Source organism: Panthera tigris, chromosome F2 (genome assembly GCF_018350195.1).
Source record: "Panthera tigris isolate Pti1 chromosome F2, P.tigris_Pti1_mat1.1, whole genome shotgun sequence".
NCBI classification, from domain to species: Eukaryota; Metazoa; Chordata; class Mammalia; order Carnivora; family Felidae; genus Panthera; species Panthera tigris.
The window spans coordinates 23,349,415-23,363,483 of NC_056676.1; the positions used below are offsets into that span (position 1 = coordinate 23,349,415).

Below are 14,069 nucleotides of genomic sequence, written 5' to 3' on the forward strand. Positions count from 1 at the left end.
CTAAACAGAGGAAACTATTTTTAACATTTTGCTTTAAAGATACAGTTTTAGTATTTTTTATATGAACTCTTTTTTGTTGTTGAGGTGAAAAAATGTGCTAAAACACAGGAATACCATATGATCCTGTTGTTTATAAAACAATAGACTTTTACTACTAATATTAAAGCATAATATTTAATTATACAAACTATTACCTTAAACAAGCCCATATTGTTGGACATCTAACTTGTTTCCAAATTTTTGTAACTGTAAACAACATAGTGATAAACATTTTTGTTTTTAAATCCTTGTTTATAAGAAAATTTATTTCTTTAAGTTAGAAACAGAATTGCTAGTTTGAACAACTTGCATTTTAGGTATTTTTTGACGCTAACAATTTGCTCCAAATTGGCACAGCTCCACAAAAGTTGTAACAATTTCACATTCCCATATTCATATATGAAAGTACCTTTTTCCCCCTATTTTGGTATTGGATATTATTATTATTAAAACATCTTTGCGCCTCTGCTTTCTGTTAGTGTAGATAAGGGAGAAGATCTTTAAATAATATCCAATACCAAAATAAGAACCTCACTTCTGGGGAGATGAGAGGAGCTAAAGATTTGAGTTCAAGAACCAATGGTCAATGATTTAATCAATCATGTCTATGTAATGGAACCTCCATAAAAAGCCCCTAAATGATGAAGCTCGGAGACCTCCTGAGTTTCAAACATATTGACATGCTGGGAGGTTTGGTGCATCCCGATGCCAACTGCTGTGGTCCAGACCCTTCTAACTGTTCATGTTATACCCTTTATAATAAACCAGTGATAGTAAATAAAATATCTTCCCGAGTTCTGTAAGCCATTCTAGCACATGATCAAACTTGAGGAGGGGGTCGGGGGAACCCCCTAAATTTATAGCCTGTTGGCCAGAAGTACAGGTGGCAGCAAAGGACTTGTGCCTGGCATCTGAAGTGGGGCAGTCTTGTGCGACAGTGTCCTTATCTGTGGGGGTCTACTTTCCATTCTGGGTAGTGTCAGAATTGAGTGGAACCGTCGGACACCCAACTGGTTTCTGGAAAATTGGAGAATTGGTTGGTATGGGGAAAAAGATCCCCATATATTTGGTGTCAGAAGTACTGTAAGTAAAAACAGGTCATATGTCAAAAGCGATCAAACTGAATACCTTATGTGCAGCTTATTATACTTCAATTATACCTCAATAAAGTTGTAAAAATATTTACCAATTTGATAAATGAAATGTCTTATTGGTTTTTGTTTTTTCACTAGCTGCATAAATACCACATGTAACTCTTATCTGAAGAATAATTTAAATGTTATGACTAAATTCGACACTCAATTTAAGAAATCAAGAAAGTAACAGCATTACTTCAGTATTGTTATTATACAGCAGTAACGGGCTTGCCAATAACAATATTATAAAGCAACAAAAATGCTCTCTCAACACTCAAGAGAGGCATTACCTCACAGTATAAGAACTCACGCAGGGTTCAGACTCCCTTATTCTACAGTAAAGCCTGCGTTGACTTTTCTTCACGAATAAAGAAGATTCCTTTCTACAGAGCTCAACTAGTAGAATAGTTGTTGAAAGAGTATAAAGACACATGTGGATTTCTGCAGTCAACCACTGAATGATTTTCAACTTGAATATTAGTAACGGAGTAAATGCACGGGTCACAATTCGTTTAGGTTCTTCCTGTTGTAAATTTAAGTAGCTTTTCAGAAGGGTAAAGATTTTGAAAGTAGAATCAAAGTGTAATTTAGGTTATAAATACTTAAGGACTCTTATTTTGCCAATTAGGCCTCCCGGAAACCTATAACAATTTATACTTCCAAATATTTTTTTTAATGTTTATTTATTTTGGGGGGAGGGAGAGGAGGGGCAGAGAGAGAGAGACATACACAGAATCGGAAGCAGGCTCCAGGCTCCCAGCTGTTAGCACAGAACGCTGCGTGGGCGCGGCTTGAACCTACAAGCTGTGAGATCATGACCCGAGCAGAAGTCGACTGAGCCACCCAGGTGCCCCAACAATCAATACTTCTATTAGCATTGTGTAACTAAACCTGTTTTCTCATCCTTCTGTTGAAACAGGCTTTAGTTATTCTAAATAATTATTGACACTATAATATTTCACTGTTATATTAATTTACATTTGATTACTATGCAGGATAAACTTCTTCTCATGTAACCACCTAGGCTTGTGCCTTATTTCCTGTTAGTTTGGACCTCAGTTTTGCTCATGGACTTCAAATGTATTTCCCTTGCTCAAGCCTGCTATATCCTATTATATTCATGCTCTTAGGATGTCCTGAACCCATTCTCCCATCATCTGGCTTTTGTCCTAGATTTTGCCTCCCATCTTCATACTATCAGTTTGTAACCATTGCACACAGCTACCTTGCAGATACAACACTGGTATTATGCTAGCACTTTACATTAATTATCTCATTTAGCTCCCCATAATAACCATATGAAATGGGCATTTTTATTACTCTAGCTCCATCCAAGTGGTTGCAAATGGCAAGATTTCATTCTTTTTGATGGCTCAGTAATATTCCATTGTGTGTGTGCACGCGCGCACGCATGCACGCACACACACACACACCACATCTTCTTTATCCATTCATCAGTTGATGGACACGTGGGCTCTTTCCATAGTTTGGCTATTGTTGATAGTGCTGCTATAAACATGGAGGTGCATGTGCCCCTTCGAATCTGTATTTTTTTACCATTGGATAAATACCCAGTAATACAATTGCTGGGTCATAAGGTAGTTCTACTTTTAACTTTTTGAGGAACCTTCACACTGTTTTCCAAAGTAGCTGTACCGGTATACATTCCCACCAACAGTGTAAGAGGGCTCCCCTTTTTCCACATCCTCACCAACATCTGTAGCTTCCTGTGTTGGTAATTTTAGGCATTCTGACAGGTGTGAGGTGGTATCTCATTGTGGTGTTGACTTGTATTTCCCTGATGATGAGTGATACTAAGCTTCTTTTCCTGTGCCTGTTAGCCATCTGGATGTCTTTTTTGGAAAATGTTTATTCCTGTCTTCTGCCCATTTCTTAACTGGATTATTTGGTTTTGGGTGTTGAGTTTGAGAAGTTCTTTATAGATTTTGGATACTAATGCTTTATCAGATATGTCACTTGTAAGTATCTTCTCCCATTCTGGAGGCTGCCTTTTAGTTTTGTTGACTGTTTCCTTAACTGTGTAGATGAAACAGTTTTATCTTGATTGAGTCCTAATAGTTCATGTTTACTTTTGTTTCCTGTGTCAAACAGGATTTTAAAAGCCCAAACTTGCCAGGGACTGTGACATCTTACAAAATGAGGAATGCCAGACCATCATGAACATTTTACATGTTTTTCCCCTTGGGTTTGTGCTTCTTTCAAATGTGTATGTGAACCCTCTGGTTCGTGCAAAACCTCCTGGAGCATCTTTATGGAGCTTCAGTCTTTACCGGAAGAGTTATAGAGGACATTTTGAATCAAGACCTCTTAAAAGATTTTATCATATGTGCAGATAAGCAAACTAAGGAGAACCTTGCCTTTCAATGTTCAGTAATGTCCTGACTCTTTGAGAGAGGCTGAAGAACATAAATGTCACTGAGTAGTAGTTGGTATCAGGGCATCAGAACAACAGGGCAAGTCAATGCAGTAAGAAGGATAATGTCACTAGACTGATGCAAATGGTTAATGCCAGTCTATACGGAAGGATTTCTCTGCAAGTCCATGGAATGAGTGCACAGCTGCCTCTTAGTAAAATAAATTTGTCACTTTTTATACCAAAGCTTTTAATTTTTTTAATTTTTGTCACAAAACTGTTGGAGTAAATATTTCTTTTTAACATTATATTTTTTGAGAGACAGAAACAGAGCACAAGCAAGGTAGGGGCAGAGAGAGAGGGAGACAAAGAATCCAAAGCCAAGCTCCAGGCTCTGAGCTGTCAGCACAGAGCCCAATGTGGGGCTTGAACCCATGTACACGAGATCATGACCTGAGCTGAAGCTGGACGCTTGACCTGAGCCACCCAGGGGCCCCTAAATGTTTTTTAGTAAATACTAAAAAAATACCTAATAATACTCAGGTCTCCTTCTGCCACAGTAAGTTTTGCATAACAAAAAAAATTAATAATTCACATAGGGATAAAAATACTTTTTTGTAAGTGAGAGAAGGACCAGAATGGTGGGGTGGCAATTTCCTCTGATTGAAATATAGTGCATGTGGGTAGACTCCGCTTCTACTTAGTTACTATCATGGACAATTCACCAAATTTTAATAAGAAAATAAATTATTTGTGCATATTTTGAAAGCTGATGCCTCAAATTTTTATTTCTTCTCTGATGAGAAAGAATATTTTGTTGATTGCTATCTCAGAAAACAGGCATGCTTCCTGATTAGCATCAATTATCTTAAAACAGCCCTCAACTTTTTGAATTGGTTATCTGAAAAGTTACTTGGTTGCTACTGGCAAAATTGACGCCTAATGAGTTTTTCTTTTTTTTAAATCTTTTGTCCAAAGATTCAAGTGGCAGCCAAAGATTCAATTGGCAGAGTCAAGTGTATGGCTGATTTTCCTGCTGATAAACATAAAGTCTGCCTTTGTAGCATTTGCTACTCACTAACTTTCCCTTGTGTGTCTTAATGATGGTAATATCTCTTAACATCATTCTGATCCACTCAATACACTTTATCTTTAAAGTTTCAGAAACAAATTGTTATTTTAAAAAAATCTTAAAAACTAGGAAACGGACTACTGTTTCAAAACAGGAAATGTGAGAAAAGCATGAGCAACATGATTTATCAGGCTTACAGTGATTTTTAAAAAACCACCTCTATGAAAATTCATGAAATCTAAGGAAGGTCTATAGTCTAGTTCATTGTATTGTACCCATGTCAATTTCCTGGTTTTGTGAATGTCCTGTAATTATATAAAATGTCACTATTGGGAGAAACTGAGTGATGGGTACATGCAAACCCTCTGCACTACTTTTACAACTTGTTAAATTACAATTACATGAAAGCACTGCTATGTTTCTCTGGGCCTCTCCCTCAGTACAGAGGCCCCAGAAGAAGGTGCCGCTGAGGCAAGAAGGACAGTGGCACTAGCACTGAATATGGCCCCAAGAGTAAGCAGGGCTGGCACTGGCAGTGCCTGTGCCTTGGGGTTTGCAGCTTTGACCCCTGCCTCTGCCTGATGCACCGTCCCTGGTTTCCTAGGCTCTGGCTTAGGGCTAGTACTCTTTCTTTCCCAGGTAAGCTCAGGGCTATTTATTAGATGAGTGCACATGTAGCCCAAGAAGGAACCAATGGAACCACCATGGCCATCTTCCTGGAGTGCAGATATGAATAGCCAATCCATCTTCTCATGATCTTTGGCAACGAGCCTGACTGGATCTTAGAAATCTCCCACTTGCTGCTGCCCTGTCATTGAGATGCAATGGAATAGGATGGTATTTTTAGGGGACCCCACCTCTCCCTTTCCAAACAGCTCAATATCAACCTGTCTTCCAGCTGAGGCTCAATCAAGGTCCCTAGTTCTAACTTTTAAGTCAAATATAAACTATTTAGATAGAGACAAGAATCAATTAATACAAAATTAGAAAAAAATTCTCCTGAAAATCAAACTAAAAAGGGAAAATGTTGGCTAAAAGAAATACAATGAAAAAAATCAAATAAACAAGTAAAGAATTTGTTACAAGTTTCTTTTTTTTTTAAACTTTTTTTTTTATATTTATTTTTGAGAGAGAGAGAGGGACACAGCATGAGTGGGAGAGGAGCAGACAGAGGAGACACAGAATTCAAAGCAGGCTCCAGGCTCTGAGCTGTCAGCACAGAGCTTGACATGGGGCTCGAACCCACAAACAGTGAGATCATGACCTTAGCTGAAGTCTGACGCTTAACCGACTGAGCCACCCAGGCGCCCCTAGAAGTTTCTTTTTTAAGGTCAGTTTAAGAATCATTTTGGAAGGTAAAGCTCCTAATTAGCAAAAATTTGATCACACTTCACATTGCAGATGAGACTAAAGCTGTTCTGGATTAAAGAAACAGCTACACTGAAAAAGGAGTCATTATTGAACAAATGAACAAAATGATGTATTTTAATGTGCTCAAAAAGTATACCTTAAATCAGTGGTTAAAAACTAACCCTGTTCTTGCCCTTAAAGTTGGACAGCACTGATTTTTTAATTTGTGCATTTTATTGGTATTTTTTCTTCTTTTGGCGGGGGAGGGGGGGGAGGAGCTACATTTAACATGATATATGTGAAATTATTAGTTTGGTGAATGTTTATGAATTAACTTACCAACAGAACTTTTTGGCATGATATGAAAGTCTTCTGGAGAGCACAGTACCCAGAGGGAAAAGTGCCAGCCCTGATCCACAACAGGTGCAACCCCAGGGCAGAGGCCTGACCGGAAGGGTCATGACACAGCACCCTGCGCACCTAAAAGAGACTGTGCGACGGGGAGGAGGGGAACCGCAAAATGGTAAATGATCAATTTTCTTTAAAAAGCTAAAGTAATAATAGCAACAAAAGGAGTTTTTTGAAATTTTTGTTGAAACAAAAAAATTTTTATTTTTTGAAACAAAAACATTGTTTGAAAAAATTTCAAATGAACTGGGAAATGCCTTTGGAAAGTTTGTTCCACTGTACATATGTACACTATCTTAGCCAAGAAAAGGGGTTAGTCAAGAGTTTTCAAAACCAAGGGCTGAACAGTTGTTTTTTCTTTAAAAAAGAAAACTTGAAAGTATATAATGACAAAGGATAAGGACGTGAGTATCGTGAATAAATTCACGATTCACCTTAGTAATAAACAAACTCTCAGCTGGCTTATATAGAACAAATCTGTTCTGTTCAAAAAAGACAGAACCATGAACATTTCTACCAAGTGAGACAAAACTGGTACAGTAAAAATGAAGTTTGAGAGCAGCTTGTGAACATAACGAGCCATGTTCAATTATTCATTTATTTAAATGGGGTTAAAATGTTTCTGACAAAATAAAGACCGTTAGTTTTTTTTCTTCACAGAAAAAAATCCATTAATGACTACTTACCAAAAACTGTAAAAAACAAAACAAAAAACAAAAAAACCCTGAAAAATGCACTATGTAAGCCTGCCATATGACACAAATGACCAGTCTCTCAGGAGGAAGAAACACACACTGAAATGTCTGCTGCAGCAGCCCCTAACATTGCACTCACTATTCCCCTGCCAGCATCCCAAGCATCTGTTCCAGAGAGCTCATAAAACAAGAATAAGCATAGGTAACATTCATACAGACCTTACTAGACAGCAGGCTTTGCATAGATTAGCTCAGTAATCCTCACAATAACCCTCTGTCACAGGAATTATGATTTTGTCCATTTTCCAGTTGAAGGCCCTGAGGCTCAGAGAGGTCATGGTGACCTCTCAAAGTTACAGATGGTAAGCAGCAAGGCTTGGGACTGCAACTCGGCATCTGGCTTTTGGGGTTAGCACATGTAACTACCCTTCAATCGGTAAAATAAACAAATATGAAAACAAAAACTCTTATTCTTTGCATCTGTACGTTTAAGTTCTATGGAAATGAGTCTTGAAATATTCTAACACCAGCACAGAGAAAAGAAAGTGTCAAGATATTGAACTTAATATGAGGTGTCTCCCGGTTTTCATTTCAAACCTATTTTCTAGGCTCAATGAACCAGTCTCTCTCAAGTAGCATGATAGAAAAGCTAGAAATAGGAGTCAGGCAGAAATCACTTTTAAAAAAAGAAAAAGATTTGCATTGTGAAACCACCCTTTGGGAAGACGTGTAAAAATAACGTGCTCAGTCAGCATCATAATTTTATTTGTTGTGAGAAAGTAACTTCAAGTATTAGTTTAACATAACAGAAAAAGTGTAGCTTTAGGATGAAAGAACTTAATCCACATAACTCTTTTAATTCTCCTTATATGATATAAATTCTGATTTAATAATCTATTCCAAATTAGTCTATGTATTACTCAGAAAATTATGACTAATTCCACAATACTATAAATAAAAATGAACTGATTAGAACAATATAAATATTTTTTAAAAATTTTAATGTTTATTCATTTTTGAGAGACAGAGAGAGACAGAGCATGAGTGGGGTAGGGGCAGAGAGAGGGAGACACAGAATCTGAAACAGGCTCCAGGCTCTGAGCTGTCAGCACAGAGCCCGACACGGGGCTCGAACTCACAAACGGCAAGATCCTGACCTGAGCTGAAGTCAGATGCTCAACCGACTGAGCCACCCAGGCACCCCAGAACAATATAAATATTAAGTAATGTATCTAATGTTAAAAATATCCTTGCAAAAATAACAAACTCATTTTTTAGGACCAGGAAAGAAACGGTCTAGTAAGACAGAAAACTCACACAAAAACTACTTACTTCAGCCAAGCACACACACAAAAAAACTGTTGTCCTATTCTCACCTATAACACCAAAGGCCAAGTTGGGAGCTCATGCTTTTAACCGCCATCAAGCTATATAATAAGACTCTCCATCACCTCCACTGTGATGGTACTGGAGAAGGCCTAGTAGGAATCTGGGACTTTGACCTCACCCTATAGTATCAATGGAGATCACAGAAAGCCTGGACATCTACCCTACCCCTACCCAGCAGTAATGAGAAGCCCTTTCCCCTCCCTGTTAGAGTGTTGCCTGGAGAGGAACATTGGAGAGTCAGGATTTTAATCATCACCTAGCAGTGAAAAGGTTATCTCCATTGTGGTATCAATGAAGACTATGTGCAGCCAGAATTCCCATTCTATCCAGTAATAATGAAGAGTCCTCCACCCTGGGTATCATTGGAGGTAGAACAGAGAAACTGGACTTGTATTAGCAACTAACAGTAACAAGGTGGCACCCCTACTCCACAGGCCAAGTGGTATCACTGAAAAAACAAAACAAACACCAAAAAAAAAAAAAAAAAAAGAAAAAACCCACAATGGAAACAGAAGGTGTACAAAATACCCAGTCTCATAGTATACTAAGAAAATATACAGTTTTCAATAAAAAATTTCAAATCATATTAAGAAACATGAACGAAAAAACATCAAAAGATGCCACTACTGAGAGGACAGAGATTTTTAAAAAATCAACAACAATGTTAAAGCAGCTATAATAAAAATGCTTCAATTAAGCAAGCAAAAACATGCTTGAAACAACTGCAAAATAGAAAGCTTTAGCAAATAGAAAGTCTCAGCAAATAAATGGAAGGTAAAAAGAAAAACCAAATGGTAATTTTGGAACTAAAATACACATTAAATGAAATAAAAATCTCAGTGGATGGTTTCAACAGCAGAATGAACAGAGGAAAGAATTAGTGAAGTGGAAGTTGAAAAAAAGATATAAATTACCTCATATGAACAAGAGAGGGGAAAAAAAGACTAGAAATAAAATGAAGAACACCTCAGGGATCAGTGAGACTACAACAAAAGAACTAAAATTTGTGCTGCTGGTGTTCCAGAAGGAAAGGAGAAAGAAGGTGGGTCTAAAAAAGTACTGAAGTATAAATAATGGCTGAAAATGCCCCAAATGGCAAAAGACATAAACTATACACATTCAAAATGTTGTGTGAACCCAGAGCAGGATAAATATAAAGAAATCCACAACAAAACACATCATAATTAAACTTCCAAAAACTGAAGAAAAAGAAAAAGAATCTTGAAAGTTAGAGAAAAAGCAAAACTTAACCTCAGGGGAAAAACAATTCAAATGACAGTGGATTCTCATCCCAAACCATGGGTGTCAAAAGGAAATAGCACAATATTTATCAAGTGCTAGGGGGAAGATGGGTGGAAGTATTGTCAACCCAGAATCCTATACCCAGCAAAAATATACTTTAGGAATAGTGAAGCATTCTCAGATATAGGAAAACTAAGATGATTTTTACCAGTAAACCCATGCTACAAGAATGGATACACCGAGACCTTTAGCAGAAAGGAAGCAAAAAAGAAATAACTACAGAACAGAAAGAAGGAAAAAAAACATGGTAAATAAATAATATGGGTAAAAATACTAGAATTTGTTTCTTCGCTGAGGTTTTTTAAAATTATTTTTTCCAGACAAAGCAAAAATTATACTAAATGTATAAATTAGTCTAAATGTATATAGAGGAGGGGCCCCTGACTGGCTCAGTCACTAGAGCATGCACCTCTCAATCTCAGGGTCATGGGTTCAATCTCCACCCTGGGCACTAAGTTTACTAAATAAATACATACACACATACATACATACATACATACTTACATAAATACATAGAGAGGAAATTCTTAAGACAACTATGAATAAGAAAGGTAAAGGGATAAAAAGAGAGGTAAGATTTCTATACTTCACTCCAAAGTGTAAAATGACAGTATCCATAAAGTGACACATTATGAGAGCAAGCACTAAGACAAGCACTAAAATGGCTATATAATGAGATAAACTCAAAGAAAGTCTAGATAATCAAAGTAGAATTCTAAAGAGTGACCCAGTAACCCACAGGAGGCAAGAAAAAAAAAAAAACAACAACAATAGAAAAAAGAAATAAAATGGCAGACATAAACCATACCATACCAATGATTACATTAAATGTAAATGACCTAAATACATGAGTTAAAAGGAGACTGGAAGAGCAGATTAAAAATTAAGACCCAGCTACATGCTGTCTAAATGAAACTCACTTCAAATATTATGATATAGGCAAGTTAAAACTAAAAGGATAGGGAAAATAAGGCATATCTTATAAATATTAATAAAAAAAAAACAAGACATTCTATTTCAAATGACATAGGAGATCTATTAACCCACCCACATCAAACAACCATAACTGAAGAGTATTAATGAAAAAAAATTTTTTAAGTCTCTAGAAATTGTTCCAAGTACATACAGCAAATAAGACATTTTCCCATTTGGCTGGACTCTGTCCCCAGTTCTTGGGAGGTAGTCTCTAAATCCTTGGAATTTCCTGAGTGACAGGAGTGTCTTTATTATTCATGGGGGACCCTTTGGACCACATCAGAGTTTATGCTAACAAGATGATTCAAGATGGGTGATGGCCATGTCAGAAAAACCAATGATGTGATTAGATAGTTGGAGCTTTGAATCAAATGATATCAGTCAAATTTCTGAGAAAGAGAGAGAGTTGGAGACTGGTATCAACCTCATGGCCAATGAATGATTCAATTATGCCTATAAAATGAAAGCTCATAAAAATTCTGGACAACTTTGGAAACTTGAGTGAGTCCCCTCTGGTTGGCAATATTACACATCGTGTGTGTGTGTGTGGGGGGGGTGATGATCCATCCTGACTCATGGGAAAGGGACACTGGAAGCTTTGTGTTTGGGAGCCTCGCAGATCTCACCCTATATGTCTCTTCTTTTGGCTGGTTCTGATTTGTCCTTTTTGCTATAACAATTCCATAATCTTGTATAGGACTTTCCTGGATTCTGTGAGTGATTCTAGTGAATTATTAAATCTAAAGGGTCATGAGAAAATTTGAATTTATAAACAGTTGGTCAGAAGTGAGAGTAGCCTATAAATCCCCTCCTAGCAGCTGGTATCAGAAGTGAGGGCAGTCTTGTAGAGAACCATGCCTTTAAACTGTGACATTTAGCCTAACTCCAGGTTTTGCATCAGAAGTTATTATACATTTAATCAAGAAAATGTAACAAATCTCAGTAAGAACAAGAGTCTGTGGCACTGAGCCATGACCCACTTCCTCCCCCCATATGCAGCTAAGAAGATGGGGTGGGGAAGCTCTCTCTCCTCAATCTCCTGTCAAGGAATATGGCATGTCACCAGGAAGGGCAGGCTACCAGAATATCTCATTTCCCCCAGCTCCAAGTTGAAAAATCTAAATTCCTCATATATATGGCCATGAAATCGGGCAATCCTTCTTCCATGCAGCCACCACTCATACAATGAAGGCTCTACACAAGCACAGCAGGTTGACAATACTTGGGAACTGATATGCCTCTCCTCAGCTTGATCATACGAGGGAGGTTCATGTCAGGAAAGGCAAGCCAAGAACAACAGAGAGTACCTTCCCTGCCCAACACTCTGGTCATTTATGAAGCACTCTCAGGGAAGTGACCACTGTCCCCATTCTCACTGGAAAGCAGTGACTCAGAAATTCTGCTCAGGGGGTGAGGTAGTCCATAAGAACAGAGCTTTAAAGCTCCCCCAAAGGAAATTAGTTTATTTGAAATGGATTGTGGGTAAGTTTAAGCCTAAGGGCACTCATGAAACATTGGAGGTTTTAGAGGTTAGCAATTCACAAGAGTCTGCTAATTTCATGAAAACAGCAGGAAGCTACACTATAAACCTAACATAGTTTCCCAGATAGAACCAGGAAAAGAGACAGCCAAGAAGAGTGCCGTTGGGGTCAAAACCTGAGATACTGGCCTCAGAAACTATTCTGAAAAGGGATCCAAAGTTAATTGGTTCAGACTGGGTATAATTTATGTCCCAAGAAAACCATAGGGCTATATGACAGCAATTAGTGGAAACCAGAAGCTAAGTGTTAAATCAACAGATGCAGAAAACAGAGATTAGAAAGAGGGCAAAATAGAGCCCTACTAAATCCACTATCATCCCATGTGACCATGCACATGCTAAAGACTGCTCTCTCTGAAAGGTGACATCAGGAACTTAATACTGCAAGAGAAACAGACTTCACAAAAATAGTCTAGCTTTTCATCTAATAGGCACGGATGTTTTTGACACCTCTATTCAGTACTAATAAGTGCTAGAAGTTCTAACCAGAGCAATTAGGCAAGAAAAAGAAATAGAAAGCATTCAAATTATAAAGAAGTAAAATTATCTCTGTACATAGATTGTATGATCTTACATGCAGAAAACATGAGAGATTCTACAAACCAACTGTTATATCTAATATGTAAACACAGCAATTAACAGGACATAAAGTCAACACACAAAACTCAGTTGGATTTTTTTTTTAATTTTATTTTTTATTTTTTAAAATTTACATCCAAATTAGTTAGCATATAGTGCAACAATGATTTCAGGAGTAGATTCCTTAATGCCCTTACCCATTTAGTCCATCCCCCCTCCCACAACCCCTCCAGCAACCCTCAGTTTGTTCTCCATATTTATGAGTCTCTTCTGTTTTGTCTCCCTCCCTGGTTTTATATTATTTTTGTTTCCCTTCCCTTATGTTCATCTGTTTTGTCTCTTAAAGTCCTCATATGAGTGAAGTCATATGATTTTTGTCTTTCTCTGACTGACTCATTTCACTTAGCATAATACCCTCCAGTTCCATGTTGCAAATGGCAAGACTTCATTCTTTTTGATTGCTGAGTAATACTCTATTGTGTGTGTATGTATGTATGTATGTGTGTGTGTGTATACATGTGTGTACACACATGTGTGTATATACATGTATGTATATATACACACACATATATATGTATGTATGTATATTTACATATATATACATATATATGTATGTATGCATGTATATATACACCACATCTTCTTTATCCATTCATCCATCGATGGACATTTGGGCTCTTTCCATACTTTGGCTATTGTTGGTAGTGCTGCTATAAACCTGGGGGTGCATGTGTCCCTTCAAAACAGCACCCCTGTGTTCCTTGGATAAATGCCTAGTAGTGCAATTGCTGGGTCGTAGGATAGTTCTATTTTTAGTTTTTTGAGGAACCTCCATACTGTTTTCCAGAGTGGCTGCACCAGCTTGCATTCCCACCAACAATACAAAAGAGATCCTCTTTCTCCACATCCTCGCCAACATCTATTGTTGCCTGAGTTGTTAATGTTAGCCATTCTGACAGGTGTAAGGTGGTATCTCATTGTGGTTTTGATTTGTATTCCCCTGATGATGAGTGATGTTGTGCATTTTTTCTTTTTTTTTTTTTTCAATATATGAAGTTTATTGTCAAATTGGTTTCCATACAACACCCAGTGCTCATCCCGGTGCCCTCCTCAATACCCATCACCCACCCTCCCCTCCCTCCCACCCCCCATCAACCCTCAGTTTGTTCTCACTTTTTAACAGTCTCTTATGCTTTGGCTCTCTCCCACT

The 14,069-nt window shown here is 37.6% G+C and overlaps 1 protein-coding gene across 9 annotated transcripts in view; it reads right to left on the minus strand.

Moving 5' to 3' along the window:
• Positions 1–14,069, minus strand: part of STAU2 (staufen double-stranded RNA binding protein 2) — a 309,135-nt gene that overhangs the window by 127,142 nt on the left and 167,924 nt on the right. The window lies entirely within an intron of this gene.